This window comes from Salmo salar, chromosome ssa04 (genome assembly GCF_905237065.1).
Source record: "Salmo salar chromosome ssa04, Ssal_v3.1, whole genome shotgun sequence".
Taxonomy (NCBI): Eukaryota; Metazoa; Chordata; class Actinopteri; order Salmoniformes; family Salmonidae; genus Salmo; species Salmo salar.
The window spans coordinates 1355385-1372095 of record NC_059445.1 but is presented as its reverse complement, the minus strand read 5'-3'; the positions used below and the strand labels follow the sequence as shown (position 1 = coordinate 1372095).

The following is a 16711-nucleotide window of genomic DNA, read 5'->3' as shown; positions in this document are numbered from 1 at the left end:
GAGGGAGGGTAAGCAGAGGGGGGGTTGGGATGGGGTTGAGGGAGGATAAGCAGAGGGGGGTTGGGATGGGGCTGAGGGAGGGTAAGCAGAGGGGGGGTTGGGATGGGGCTGAGGGAGGGTAAGCAGAGGGGGGGTTGGGATAGAGCTGAGGGAGGGTAAGCAGAGGGGGGGTTGGGATGGGGTTGAGGGAGGATAAGCAGAGGGGGGTTGGGATGGGGCTGAGGGAGGATAAGCAGAGGGGGTTTGGGATGGGGCTGAGGGAGGGTAAGCAGAGGGGGGTTGCACAAATAGAACTGACATCTTAACAGAACCACATGACAACATAATTGATCGCTAAGGAACATTCACCACGTGCATACTGTCAAGCTGAATTACACATAAACAAACAACTAATAAATAAACAAGGAACTCAACAACAGGGGTAGCCAGTCAATGATCAGATGATGAAGGGACAAGGAGGATAAGAAGTAGAGATAAAGAAAAAAAGGATTTAGGAAGAACGAAAATAAAAAAGCTATTTACTCTGAAGTCAGACTCTGACTGGTCATGGAGGGGGGGTGTGAAGGAGGGAGTGGGGGGGCGTGAAGGAGGGAGTGGGGGAGAGGTGGGCGGGGTCTCACCCGGCGGCGCTGAGCATCGTTGACAAATGTCCGCCGGCCCCCTCTTCTTCAGGGACGAGGCCCCCAAGGTTTACGGACCGAAACCTCGGGAAGTGAGCAAAGACTTGTTGCCATGTACATAGTGTTTTATGGTGAGTGGTTGATCATGGAGGATTTAACTGGAGGCAGGTGGAAGTATATTGGTGTATAGAGGCCTGTTGTGGTGTTCAGGTTAAGGTAGAAGTGTATTGGTGTATATAGAGGCCTGTTGTGGTGTTCAGGTTAAGGTAGAAGTGTATTGGTGTGTATAGAGGCCTGTCGGTGTTAGACTGGTATTGGTGTTGTCTAAGAGAGATGAAGGGAAGAACAGTGTGTACTGTGTGTGTAGAGGTCTATACAGACTGTGTGTATACATAGAGGTGCATAGAGGTCTATAGAGACTGTGTGTGTACATAGAGGTGTATAGAGGTCTATAGAGACTGTGTGTATACATAGAGATGTGTGTATAGAGGTCTATAGAGACTGTGTGTATACATAGAGGTGTATAGAGGTCTATAGAGACTGTGTGTATACATAGAGGTGTATAGAGGTCTATAGAGACTGTGTGTGTACATAGAGATGTATTGTCAGGTGTGTAGAGGTCTATATAGACTGTGTATACATAGAGGTGTATGGAGGCCTATAGAGACCATGTGTATAAATAGAGATGTATTGTCAGGTGTAGAGGTCTATAGAGACTGTGTGTGTACATAGGGGTGTATAGAGGTCTATAGAGACTGTGTGTGTACATAGGGGTGTATAGAGGTCTATAGAGACTGTGTGTGTACATAGAGGTGTATAGGGGTCTATAGAGACTGTGTGTATACATAGAGGTGTATAGAGGTCTATAGAGACTGTGTGTATACATAGAGGTGTATAGAGGTCTATAGAGACCGTGTGTATACATGGAGGTGTATAGAGGTCTATAGAGACTGTGTGTGTACATAGAGATGTATGTGTAGAGATCTATAGAGACTGTGTGTGTACATAGAGGTCTATAGAGACTGTGTGTAGACATAGAGGTGTATAGAGGTCTATAGAGACTGTGTGTATACATAGAGATGTATGTGTAGAGATCTATGGAGACTGTGTGTGTACATAGAGGTGTATAGAGGTCTATAGAGACTGTGTGTATACATAGAGGTGTATAGAGGTCTATAGAGGCTGTGTGTATACATAGAGATGTATGTGTAGAGATCTATAGAGACTGTGTGTATACATAGAGGTGTATAGGGGTCTATAGAGACTGTGTGTATACATAGAGGTGTATAGAGGTCTATAGAGACTGTGTGTATACATAGAGGTGTATAGAGGTCTATAGAGACTGTGTGTACACATAGAGGTGTATGGGAGGTCTATAGAGACTGTGTGTATACATAGAGATGTATTGTCAGGTGTGTAGAAGTCTATACGTGTTGTGGAAGGGAAGGAGGAGAGGAACCTACCCCATCCTTTGTCAGGTGAGCATAGACATGTAGTCTACTGTATGTATAGATAGGAATGTATTGTGGCTGTCCAAGAGAAGAGTTACATTGGTCAAAGAACAGGTTGGGCGGACTGTGTAACAAAGGACGACCACCCTCATCCAACAACATTTAAAAACGTTAAAAAAAGGAAGGAATATATACATCATTTTTATACATCGAAATATCTGGTTAAAAACACTGTTTTGCAATGGTCTACAGTAGTCACAACAGCACCCTCTATAGGTGAGGGTGGGTTTTCACTGTGCTCTTGCTCCCACCATAGAAACCTATGGGTACGACGCTGCCCAGGTGAGAATGAATACAGTCACAACCCCTACATTAGCAATTGACAGGCTGAAACGGTTTTGCTCGGTTAAAGCTAGCTTAGCCACTTCTTCGGCTAAATGTTGAGATAACTTTACCATCGTCTCTGTCTGCTATTGTTACTACTGGTATGGCTTGTCAATGACATGACAGCCTGGTTGATGGACAATGAAGAAGTTGCATTGGCTATGTAGGTCAGTGGTCCCCAATTACATTCAGCCACGGGACCATAATTATAAAAAACGTGTCCACTGCAAACTGACCGCAACAACCCCAAACAGATATAATACTTGACAAAAACATAATAATTTCAAACCTTGATTACATTGAGATACGATGACGTGTCTCTCTATTTGCAGTATGTGTGGGAACACTTGGGAACAGATTTCCTACATTACAATCACTTTGAGCTGATAACCTGGTGATTTTACACTTGTTTATGTGCAACAACAACAACAAAAAAAAAACTAAAATTACTTGGAGTGCAAAATAAAATCACCCGTGGGCTGAATTTGGCCTGCTGGCCCCCTATGTAGGTTATGTCCTGATGTAGGTGGTCATGTTGTAGGTTGTGTCATGTTGTAGGTTATTGTCACGCCCTGACCTTAGAGAGCCTTTTTATTCTCTATTTTAGTTAGGTCAGGGTGTGACTAGGGTGGGTACTCTAGTTTTTTGTATTTCTATGTTGGCCTGGTATGGTTCCCAATCAGAGGCAGCTGCCTATCGTTGTCTCTGATTGGGGATCATATTAGGCAGCCTTTTCCCACCTTTTGTTTGTGGGATATTGATTTTGTATTGTAGCTTTAGGGTTGGATAATACTGGGACTGTAGGGGAGATGAGGGGTGGATAATACTGGGACTGTAGGGGAGATGAGGGGTGGATAATACGGGGACTGTAGGGGAGATGAGGGGTGGATAATACTGGGACTGTAGGGGAGATGAGGGGTGGATAATACTGGACTGTAGGGGAGATGAGGGGTGGATAATACTGGGACTGTAGGGGAGATGAGGGGTGGATAATACTGGGACTGTAGGGGAGATGAGGGGTGGATAATACTGGGACTGTAGGGGAGATGAGGGGTGGATAATACTGGGACTGTAGGAGAGATGAGGGGTGGATAATACTGGGACTGTAGGGGAGATGAGGGGTGGATAATACTGGGACTGTAGGGGAGATGAGGGGTGGATAATACTGGGACTGTAGGGGAGATGAGGGGTGGATAATATTGGGACTGTAGGGGAGTTGAGGGGTGGATAATACTGGGACTGTAGGAGAGATGAGGGGTGGATAATACTGGGACTGTAGGAGAGATGAGGGGTGGATAATACTGGGACTGTAGGGGAGATGAGGGGTGGATAATACTGGGACTGTAGGAGAGATGAGGGGTGGATAATACTGGGACTGTAGGGGAGATGAGGGGTGGATAATACTGGGACTGTAGGGGAGATGAGGGGTGGATAATACTGGGACTGTAGGAGAGATGAGGGGTGGATAATACTGGGACTGTAGGGGAGATGAGGGGTGGATAATACTGGGACTGTAGGGGAGATGAGGGGTGGATAATACTGGGACTGTAGGGGAGATGAGGGGTGGATAATACTGGGACTGTAGGGGAGATGAGGGGTGGATAATACTGGGACTGTAGGAGAGATGAGGGGTGGATAATACTGGGACTGTAGGGGAGATGAGGGGTGGATAATACTGGGACTGTAGGGGAGATGAGGGGTGGATAATACTGGGACTGTAGGGGAGATGAGGGGTGGATAATATTGGGACTGTAGGAGAGATGAGGGGTGGATAATACTGGGACTGTAGGGGAGATGAGGGGTGGATAATACTGGGACTGTAGGAGAGATGAGGGGTGGATAATACTGGGACTGTAGGGGAGATGAGGGGTGGATAATACTGGGACTGTAGGGGAGATGAGGGGTGGATAATACTGGGACTGTAGGGGAGATGAGGGGTGGATAATACTGGGACTGTAGGAGAGATGAGGGGTGGATAATACTGGGACTGTAGGGGAGATGAGGGGTGGATAATACTGGGACTGTAGGGGAGATGAGGGGTGGATAATACTGGGACTGTAGGGGAGATGAGGGGTGGATAATACTGGGACTGTAGGGGAGATGAGGGGTGGATAATACTGGGACTGTAGGGGAGATGAGGGGTGGATAATATTGGGACTGTAGGGGAGTTGAGGGGTGGATAATACTGGGACTGTAGGGGAGATGAGGGGTGGATAATACTGGGACTAGGAGAGATGAGGGGTGGATAATACTGGGACTAGGAGAGATGAGGGGTGGATAATACTGGGACTGTAGGGGAGATGAGGGGTGGATAATACTGGGACTGTAGGGGAGATGAGGGGTGGATAATACTGGGACTGTAGGAGAGATGAGGGGTGGATAATACTGGGACTGTAGGTGAGATGAGGGGTGGATAATACTGGGACTGTAGGGGAGATGAGGGGTGGATAATACTGGACTGTAGGGGAGATGAGGGGTGGATAATACTGGGACTGTAGGGGAGATGAGGGGTGGATAATACTGGGACTGTAGGGGAGATGAGGGGTGGATAATACTGGGACTGTAGGGGAGATGAGGGGTGGATAATACTGGGACTGTAGGGGAGATGAGGGGTGGATAATACTGGGACTGTAGGGGAGATGAGGGGTGGATAATACTGGGACTGTAGGGGAGATGAGGGGTGGATAATACTGGGACTGTAGGGGAGATGAGGGGTGGATAATACTGGGACTGTAGGAGAGATGAGGGGTGGATAATACTGGGACTGTAGGGGAGATGAGGGGTGGATAATACTGGGACTGTAGGGGAGATGAGGGGTGGATAATACTGGGACTGTAGGAGAGATGAGGGGTGGATAATACTGGGACTGTAGGGGAGATGAGGGGTGGATAATACTGGGACTGTAGGGGAGATGAGGGGTGGATAATACTGGACTGTAGGGGAGATGAGGGGTGGATAATACTGGGACTGTAGGGGAGATGAGGGGTGGATAATACTGGGACTGTAGGGGAGATGAGGGGTGGATAATACTGGGACTGTAGGGGAGATGAGGGGTGGATAATACTGGGACTGTAGGGGAGATGAGGGGTGGATAATACTGGGACTGTAGGGGAGATGAGGGGTGGATAATACTGGGACTGTAGGGGAGATGAGGGGTGGATAATACTGGGACTGTAGGGGAGATGAGGGGTGGATAATACTGGGACTGTAGGGGAGATGAGGGGTGGATAATACTGGGACTGTAGGGGAGATGAGGGGTGGATAATACTGGGACTGTAGGGGAGATGAGGGGTGGATAATACTGGGACTGTAGGGGAGATGAGGGGTGGATAATACTGGGACTGCAGGGGAGATGAGGGGTGGATAATACTCTTCCCCTTTTCTCTCTCGCTCTCCTTTTCACTCCCTCCCTTTATCTCTCTCTCTCTTTCTCTCCCTCTCTCTTTCTCTCTCTCTGCCCCCCCCCCCCTCACTCTCTCTCTCTCTGTTGAATAAAGTCAAGTGTCTCTTCACACTGCATACTCAATACACACCTAAAGTACACACAGGGAGTTTAATCTAGCTTTGTTATCAATACACAGCTAAAGTACACACATGGATTTTAATCTAGCTTTGTTCTCAATACACAGCTAAAGTACACACAGGGAGTTTAATCTAGTTTTGTTCTCAATACACAGCTAAAGTACACACAGGGAGTTTAATCTAGTTTTGTTCTCAATACACAGCTAAAGTACACACAGGGAGTTTAATCTAGTTTTGTTCTCAATATACAGCTAAAGTACACACAGGGAGTTTAATCTAGTTTTGTTCACCCTAAAACACATTAGCTAGCTAGCTGTTGAGATACAGTACAACAACCACTTGAGTAGTGAGTCTTGGAGTCAAACTACATACCACAATCTGTATGATGTGGGCTATACTCGGCCTTGTCTTAGGACGGTAAATTGGTGGTTGGAGACATCCCTCTAGTGGTGTGGGGGCTGTGCTTTGGCAAAGTGGGTGGGGTTATATCCTGCCTGTTTGGCCCTGTCCGGGGGTATCATCGGATGGGGCCACAGTGTCTTCTGATCCCTTCTGTCTCAGCCTCCAGTATTTATGCTGCAGTAGTTTATGTGTTGGGGGGCTGGGGTCAGTCTGTTACATCTGGAGTATTTCTCTTGTCTTATCCGGTGTCCTGTGTGAATTTAAATATGCTCTCTCTAATTCTCTCTTTCTCTCTTTCTTTCTTTCTTTCTTTCTCTCGGAGGACCTGAGCCCTAGGACCATGCCTCAGGACTACCTGGCATGATGACTCCTTGCTGTCCCCAGTCCACCTGGCCGTGCTGCTGCTCCAGTTTCAACTGTTCTGCCTGCGGCTATGGAACCCTGACCTGTTCACCGGACGTGCCTGTTGGACCCTCGACAACTACTATGATTATTATTATTTGACCATGCTGGTCATTTATGAACATTTTAACATCTTGACCATGTTCTGTTATAATATCCACCCGGCACAGCCAGAAGAGGACTGGCCACCCCTCATAGCCTGGTTCCTCTCTAGGTTTCTTCCTAGGTTTTGGCCTTTCTAGGGAGTTTTTCCTAGGGAGTTTTTCCTAGCCATCGTGCTTCTTTCACATGCATTGCTTGCTGTTTGGGGTTTTAGGCTGGGTTTCTGTACAGCACTTTGAGATATCAGCTGATGTACGAAGGGCTATATAAATACATTTGATTTGATTTGATTTGATGGAGGGAGGGAGGTAAAGGAGGAGGGGATGGAGGGAGGGAGGGAGGTACAGTCATCACAATGACCTCCAGATCATTAGCTGAGTCATTAACTAGGACTGCTGATAATATGTCATTATGATGAATGTGAAGGCAGGTGTGTGTTCATTGGTTCTGAGCTATCAGCTGGATAAGATAAGGAGAGGGGGAGGGTACACACACACACACACAGAGTATACCTCTATACTTCTATCACTACACACACCACTCCTGGGGCCCCTATACCTCTATACCCCATACCTCTATACCCCATACCCCTATACCCCTGTACCCCTGTACCTTTATACCCCTATACCTTTATACTCCTATACCTCTATACTCCTATACCTCTATCCCCCTATACCTCTATCCCCATATACCCCTATAACCCTGTACCCCTGTACATTTATACCCCTATACCTTTATACCCCTATACCTCTATACTCCTATACCTCTATCCCCCTATACCTCTATCCCCATATACCCCTATACCCCTATACCCATGTACCTTTATACCCCTATACCTTTATACCCCTATACCTCTATACTCCTATACCTCTATCCCCATATACCCCTATACCTCTATACCTCTATACCTCTATACTCCTATACCTCTATCCCCATTGTCACAGGCCGGCTCATAGCCTGTGGCAAAAATGAGGGGACACGAACTACAGGTATAGGCCAATCAAAAAGGTTCTTTATTATAAACCAAAAACTATTAACTTTAAACAAAGAAAAAGGAATGAGGTGTGGAAATGTCATAATGTAGGGTGAATGTAAAGTGCAGGGATGCATGAATCTGTGTGTGTGAATATGACTGAGTGGAAACTATGTAAAACTACAAAGGAACAAACAAAACAGGATCATACCTGGAGGAGCAGAGAGAGAGAGAGAGAGAGAGAGTGGTTAGTGAAGCAGTTTAAATACCCTGAGCCCAGGTGGCTCCAATCACTAACGACCCTCCTCTGCCTGCAGGAGGAACCTCTATACCTCTATACCCCTATACCTCTATACCTTTATACCCCTATACCCCTATACTCCTATACCCCTATACCTCTATACCCTATACCTCTATACCCCTATACCTCTATACCTCTATACCCCTATACTTCTATACCTCTATACCTCTATACCCCTATACCTCTATACCTCTATACCTCTATACTCCTATACCCCTATACCTCTATACCCCTATACCTCTATACCTCTATACCCCTATACCTCTATACCTCTATACCCCTATACTCCTATACCTCTATACCCCTATACCTCTATACCTCTATACCTCTATACTCCTATACCTCTATACCCCAAAGGATGTCCTTTGGGTGGTGGATCATTCTTGAAACACACAGGAAACTGTTGAGTGTGAAAATCCAGCAGCATTGCAGTTCTTGACACAAACCGGTGTGTCTGGCACCATTTACCATATCCTGTTCAAAGGCACTTAAATATTTTGTCTTGCCCATTAACCCTCTGAATGACATATACAATCCATGTCTCAATTGTCTCTAGGCTTAAAAATCATTCTTTAATATGTCTCCTCCCCTTCATCTACACTGATTGAAGTGGATTTAACAAGTGACATCAAAAAGGGATCATAACTTTCACTTGGATTCACCTGGGCTCCCGAGTGACGCAGTGGTCTAAGGCACTGCATCTTAGTGCTAGAGGAGTCACTACAGACCCTGGTTCGATTCCAGGCTGTATCACAACCAGCCGTGATTGGGAGTCCCATAGGGTGGCACACAATTGGCCCAGCTTTGTCTGCGTTAGGGTTTGGCTGGGGTAGGCCGTCATTGAAAATAAGAATTTGTTCTTAACTTACCTTCCTAGATAAATAAAGGTTAAATAAAATGTCAAAGGTGTGCATAATGTTCTGTCATATCAGTGTATAAGTTGGGGGGAGGTGGGGATCATTTCCAATCCTCCATATATATATCTTTTAACATATCTTTTTAAATAGATTTTCCTTTATTATTTTCCTCAGATAAACTAACTATATAGGCAGTATAATTTGTAGACTTCTGTAATGCATTGAAACATGATTCTGTCTGTGTTGTCATAGGGTATAATTAGTCTGGTTGAACAGCTATGCCAACACCTCTCCTCTCACTCTTTAGGAATGTCTCTCAGTAGTTTTCCTACGGCAGCGTCCTCCCTGACTTTGTGTGTGTTTGTGCATTTGTGTGTGTGCGCGTGCCACCTTTATACCACACAATCATGTGAAGATCTGAGTCGAGATATCACGGTTCAGGTCTGTCCTACACCATACTGTCAGTCCTACACCATACTGTCAGTCCTACACTATACTGTCTGTCCTACACCATACTGTCTGTCCTACACCATACTGTCAGTCCTACACCATACTGTCTGTTTTACACCATTCTGTCTGTTTTACACAATACTGTCTGTCCTACACCATACTGTCTGTCCTACACCATACTGTCTGTTTTACACCATACTGTCTGTTTTACACCATACTGTCTGTTTTACACAATACTGTCTGTCCTACACCATACTGTCTGTCCTACACCATACTGTCTCTCCTACACCATACTGTCTCTCCTACACTATACTGTCTGTCCTACACTATACTGTCTGTCCTACACCATACTGTCAGTCCTACACCATACTGTCTGTTTTACACCATACTGTCTGTTTTACACCATACTGTCTGTCCTACACCATACTGTCTGTCCTACACCATACTGTCTGTCCTACACCATACTGTCTCTCCTACACCATACTGTCTCTCCTACACTATACTGTCTGTCCTACACTATACTGTCTGTCCTACACCATACTGTCTGTCCTACACTATACTGTCTGTCCTACACCATACTGTCTGTCCTACACAATACTGTCAGTTCTACACCATACTGTCTGTCCTACACCATACTGTCTGTTTTACACCATACTGTCTGTCCTACACCATACTGTCTGTTCTACACCATACTGTCTGTCCTACACTATACTGTCTGTCCTACACCATACTGTCTGTCCTACACCATACTGTCTGTCCTACACTATACTGTCTGTCCTACACTATACTGTCTGTCCTACACCCTACTGTCAGTCCTACACCATACTGTCTGTCCTACACCATACTGTCTGTGCTACACCATACTGTCTGTCCTACACCATACTATCTGTTCTACACCATACTGTCTGTTTTACACCATACTGTCTGTTTTACACCATACTGTCTGTCCTACACCATACTGTCTGTCCTACACCATACTGTCTGTCCTACACTATACTGTCTGTCCTACACCATACTGTCTGTTCTACACCATACTGTCTGTCCTACACCATACTGTCTGTCCTACACCATACTTTCTCTCCTACACCATACTGTCTGTCCTACACCATACAATCTGTCCTACACCATACTGCCTCTCCTACACCATACTGTCTGTCCTACACCATACTGTCTGTCCTACACCATACTGTCTGTCCTACACCATACTGTCTGTCCTACACCATACTGTCTGTCCTATACCATACTGTCTGTCCTGCACCATACTGTCTGTCCTACACCATACTTCTGTCCTGCACCATACTGTCTGTCCTACACTATACTGTCTCTCCTACACTATACTGTCTAGATATCATGTACAGCTCTGTCTGTCCTACACCATACTGTCTGTCCTACACCATACTGTCTGCCCTACACCATACTGTCTGTTCTACACCATACTGTCTGTCCTACACTATACTGTCTGTCCTACACCATACTGTCTGTCCTACACCATACTATCTGTTCTACACCATACTGTCTGTCCTACACCATACTGTCTGTCCTACACCATACTGTCTGTCCTATACCATACTGTCTGTCCTGCACCATACTGTCTGTCCTGCACCATACTTCTGTCCTGCACCATACTGTCTGTCCTACACTATACTGTCTAGATATCATGTACAGCTCTGTCTGTCCTACTGTCTCTCCTACACCATACTGTCTCTCCTACACCATACTGTCTGCCCTACACCATACTGTCTGTTCTACACCATACTGTCTAGATATCATGTACAGCTCTGTCCTACACCATACTGTCTGTCCTACACCATACTGTCTGTCCTGCACCATACTGTCTGTTCTACACCATACTGTCTAGATATCATGTACAGCTCTGTCCTACACCATACTGTCTGTCCTGCACCATACTGTCTGTTCTACACCATACTGTCTAGATATCATGTACAGCTCTGTCCTACACCATACTGTCTGTCCTACACCATACTGTCTGTTCTACACCATACTGTCTAGATATCATGTACAGCTCTGTCCTACACCATACTGTCTGTCCTACACCATACTGTCTGTTCTACACCATACTGTCTGTCCTACACCATACTGTCACACAGAGAACACAAACACAGGTGGCTCTGCTCAGTTCAACATCAATTCAGTTCATTATATTTATTGTCTATGTAGTGTCGGACCAACCGACTCTTGTTTTTGGCGTTCACAATGAACGTAACGTTGTTACAAACACAATGCACGTTGTACAGCAGATTGAAATTGATCGTGTCCATTACATGTCACTCAACATGAAACAGTGAAATAATTTCCAGCCCTGTGGGAGGAGTCCGACTTGACACCCTATTCCCTTCACAGGGTATTACTTTAGACCATTTGCCAATATGTTTACATCCGTCTATTTAATACGGTATCTGTTGGAGGTGGTGGGGATTGTTATGCTTTGATCATGTCCAATCTGTTGGTGTTTCAAATCAAAACAACATGTTGGGAGAACGTTGGGAGTTGGGTTTCCCTGTAAGGTAAGGCTAATTGACATCATTTGAGTAAATTGGAGGTGTACCTGTGGATGTATTTCAAAGGCCTACCTTCAAACTCAGTGCCTCTTTGCTTGACATCATGGGAAAATCTAAAGAAATCAGCCAAGACCTCAGAAAAAAATTGTAGACCTCCACAAGTCTGGTTCATCCTTGAGATAAATTTCCAAACGCCTGAAGGTACCACATTCATCTGTACAAACAATAGTACGCAAGTATAAACACCATTGGACCATGCAGACGTCGTACCGCTCAGGAAGGAGACGCGTTCTGTCTCCTAGAGATGAACATACTTTGATGCGAAAAGTGCAAATCAATCCCAGAACAACAGCAAAGGACCTTGTGAAGATGCTGGAGGAAACAGGTACAAAAGTATCTATATCCACAGTAAAACGAGTCCTATATCGACATAACCTGAATGGACGCTCAACAAGGAAGAAGCCACTGCTCCAAAACCGCCATAAAAAAGCCAGGCTATGGTTTGCAACTGCAGATGGGGACAAAGATCGTACTTTTTGGAGAAATGTCCTCTGCTCTGATGAAACAAAAATAGAACTGTTTGGCCATAATGACCATCGAAATGATTGGAGGAAAAGGGTGGAGGCTTGCAAGCCGAAGAACCGTGAAGCACAAGGGTGGCAGCATCATGTTGTGGGGGTGCTTTGCTGCAGGAGGGACTGGTGCACTTCACAAAAGGAAGGAAAATTATGAGGAAGGAAAATTATATGGATATATTGAAGCAAAATCTCAAGAAATCAGTCAGGAAGTTAAAGCTTGGTCACAAATGGGTCTTCCAAATGGACAATGACCCCAAGCATTCACTAATGTAAGTCGCTCTGGACAAGAGCGTCTGCTAAATGACTAAAATGTAAATGTAAAAAATGTGTGAAAATGGCCTAAGGACAACAAAGGTATTGGAGTGGCCATCACAAAGCCCTGACCTCAATCCTATAGAAAATTTGTGGGCAGAACTGAAAAAGTGTGTGCGAGCAAGGAGGCCGACGAACCTGACTCAGTTACACTTATTGTGGGAAGCTTGTGGAAGGCAACCCGAAACGTTTGACCCAAGTTAAAAAATGTATAGACAATGCTACCAAATACTAATTGAGTGTATGTAAACTTCTGACCCACTGGGAATGTGACGAAAGAAATAAAAGCTTAAATAATTCATTCTCTCTACTATTATTTCTGACATTTCACATTCTTAAAATAAAGTGGTGATCCTAACTGACCTAAGACAGGGAATTTTCACTAGGATTAAATGTCAGGAATTGTGAAAAACTGAGTTTAAATGTAAGGTGTATGTAAACTTCCGACTTCAACTCTATTTCCCTCAGATTACACAGATACACAAAGAATTTGAAAACAAACCCAATTTGGATAAACTCCCATATCTATTGGGGGAAATACCATAGTGTGAAATCACAGCAAGATTTGTGACCTGTTGCCACAAGAAAAGGGCAACCAGTGAAGAACAAACACCATTATAAATACAACCTATATTTATGTTTATTTACTCTCTTAACAGAGAGTACACAGTGGCAGAGTAGCTGACCACTGTGACGGATCCCAAATTAAGAAAATCCTTGACTATGTACAAACAAATCAAACATCAAACTCCCATATCTGTTAGGCAAAGTACTGCAGTGTGTAATCACACTAGATTTGTGGCCTGTTGCAGTGAGAAAAGGACAACCAGAGGAGCACAACCAACATTGTAAATACAACCTATATTTATCTGTTTATTTATCTTCACACGTCAACTATTTGACATTGTTACAACACTGTACGTAGACAGAATATAACACATTTTATCAGTGTAATGTTTACTAAAGTTTCCCTCGTTTATTTCCCTTGTGTTTAGTGTCTTTTCCCTTTGCTTTGGCAATGTAAACACGTGTCCCATGCCAACAAACCCTTTGAGAAAGTAGAAAGAGAGAGAGAGATACAAATTGAGATTATCAAAAGATAAGTATCCACCTGTTTCAAATAAAAACGTATTTCTTAGTATCTACATTCAATTGATAACAGAGAAAAACAAAGATGCTCAAAACAAGATACTGTCGTCTTTGACTTTTATCTCGATGGAAAAGTACAGTTATTTCCACAGCATTTACATACAACAGAGACATTGTATTACGAACCAAGTTAACCTAGTTCAGTTGTAATTGGCACCTGTGGGTTTAAATTGGGCTGTGCTGGGTAAACCGAGGCATGCAATTCTCTTTAAGCTATTCTGGGGAGGTATGTATTCGCTGTTACATAACCCCTTGCAGTCTACTGCCAAGACACGCAGCTCTAACAACACACGGAAGGAGTACACACACACACAAACACTTAAATACACACACATGAACTCAATGCACCCACACACACACACCTTTTTAACAACGCAAATGGAATCACAAGCACACAGGTAGATTACACATGCACACAACCCACACACATCTGTGACAACACAAATGAAGTCGACCTACACAACACACACAAACTCAGAAAACATACAACACACACACACGTTTCTCTGTCCGTACAGCATCTTACTGTCAGTCAGATGAACCACATTGACATTTCAGCAATAAGATAAAACACACTGTAGTCTACAGCAGCAGCATCTAGGGGAAGTATAATAAATATCATAAACGTATACATACCTAAATGAATAACAGATAACGTGTTGTCCCAAATAGTGTTGCAGGTCTGTCAGTCTGTTTGTCAGTTCAGTCTGTTCAGGGTATTCACATAAACCTGGGGAGTCTCTCACAGTCACTCTTTCTTTCTTTCTTTCTTTCTTTCTTTCTTTCTTTCTTTCTTTCTTTCTTTCTTTCTTTCTTTCTTTCTTTCTTTCTTTCTTTCTTTCTTTCTTTCTTTCTTTCTTTCTCTCTATCTCTCTTTCTTTCTCTCTATCTCTCTTTCTGTCACTGGTTCAGAGTCCTTGTTGTGGGCTAAACAGCCCGGATAGATGGATGGATGAATGGATAGACGGATGGATGGATGAAGGAGGATTAAAAACCAACAGAGTGGTGACAGACGGATCTCAGTCACAGAGGAAGATAAGAACAGAACAGCAACAGGTGTAAGTCTGTCTAGGTGTTAAGGTGAAGAGAGGTCTGGAGCTGTGAGGAAGGAAAGAACACTCTAGAATGATTGTGTTCTCCCTCCTGCCGTTATAAACTCCAGGGGAGGTGGAGGGGGAGTGTCATATGTCACAAAGTGCAGGAAGCTGCCAGCAACTGCTCTGATTGGTGGCTGCATCAATTTCCTTGTAGGTGCTCGGTCAATAACGACCCAGTGGAATATATTGTGATGCGCCCAAATTGTCACACAAAACCCACGTTGTTAAATTAGACTGCTGGAAAAAGAAATTGTTGAAATCTCTCTCTCTCTCTCTCTCTCTCTCTCTCTCTCTCTCGCTCTCTTTCTCAATTTCAATGTATGGGGCATTATTGGCATGGGAAATATATGTTTACATTTCCAAAGCAAGTGAAGTAGATAATAAACAAAAGTGAAATAAACAATAAAAACAGTAAACATTACACTCTCTTTCTCTCTCTCTCATAACTCTTCGTGTTGTTGTTTGTTTAGTGTTTTCCAATTTTCCCAGAAGTGGTTCGATTCTATCGATTATTAAATTACATTGTGCTGGTTTCTGACGTCTGCATGACATGTTTAGATTTGATAGGGAAGTTGAAAGGTCAAATATACTGTAGGCTTTCTACTGCCAAGTTTACTCCTTCGCTATCTCAGTGAAACGTTTTCTCCAGGAAGTTGTCTAAACGGTATTTCATTTGTTGTTGCCTAATTGTTGTTTGGTAGGTTTCTATACTACTTTCCTTCCATCTATAGCATTTCAAAAGAGCATACAGTATGTTGGGCTTTGATGCCTCATGATTGAGTATTGCTCTGTTCAGGTAGACTGTGATTTTGCTGTGATCTAATAGCAGTGGCAGTGAGCTGACTGTGAACGCTCTGAGAGACTCTGGGTTGAGGTCAGTGATAAAGTAATATACAGTATAACTGTAGTTAAATGAAGGTTAAAAAAAGAGCTATAGGTGTACCTACAGTACCAATAGAGTCCCCTTGAAGTCTACCATTACAGTCCCCTTGAAGCCTACCATTAGAGTCCCCTTGAAGCCTACCATTAGAGTCCCCTTGAAGCCTACCATTAGAGTCCCCTTGAAGCCTACCATTAGAGTCCCCTTGAAGCCTACCATTAGAGTCCCCTTGAAGCCTACCATTCGAGTCCCCTTGAAGCCTACCATTCGAGTCCCCTTGAAGTGTCACGACAGTGACGGATGGTGGCGCCCCTCCTCGGCCGGGCGGAGCTCGGCGGTCGTCGTCGCCGGCCTACTAGCTGCCATCGATCCCTTTTTGTTTCACTTTCGTTTGGTTAGGTCTAGGTAGGCACGCACCTGTTTTGGGTTAGTCATTAGTAAGGGGGGGTTATTTAGGTTAGCGTAGGATGTATGTGGTTGTACGTGATTGTGTTGCTTGTCCGGGTTTTGTGTGTTCGTAAAGAACGTGTATTGAGTTTTTTCCTTCTGCCAGTGGTTTCTTTTATTTGTGTACACCACCGCAGAATCGTTCAGGGCTGCGCCCCTATACCTTGTCGACCACGTACAGTGCTTCAAATAAAGAAGTGTGGTCACGAACTCTCTCTGTCTCCTGCGCCTGACTCTACCTCTCCTGTTGTTCCTCGAGCCAGCC

The 16711-nt window shown here is 44.4% G+C and overlaps 1 protein-coding gene across 2 annotated transcripts in view; it reads right to left on the bottom strand.

The window, feature by feature from the left end:
* LOC106592807 (high affinity choline transporter 1) overlaps positions 1 to 15162 on the bottom strand; it is a 36982-nt gene extending 21820 nt beyond the window's left edge. The window contains exon 1 of one of the 2 annotated variants that reach the window (XM_045716284.1): positions 14659 to 15162. The gene's annotated coding sequence lies outside the window, so the exon portion shown is untranslated. Of the gene's footprint in view, positions 1 to 620; positions 1087 to 14658 lie in introns of those variants that run through there. The other variant, XM_045716285.1, reaches the window with a different exon arrangement.
* Positions 15163 to 16711: the final 1549 nt, after the last annotated feature.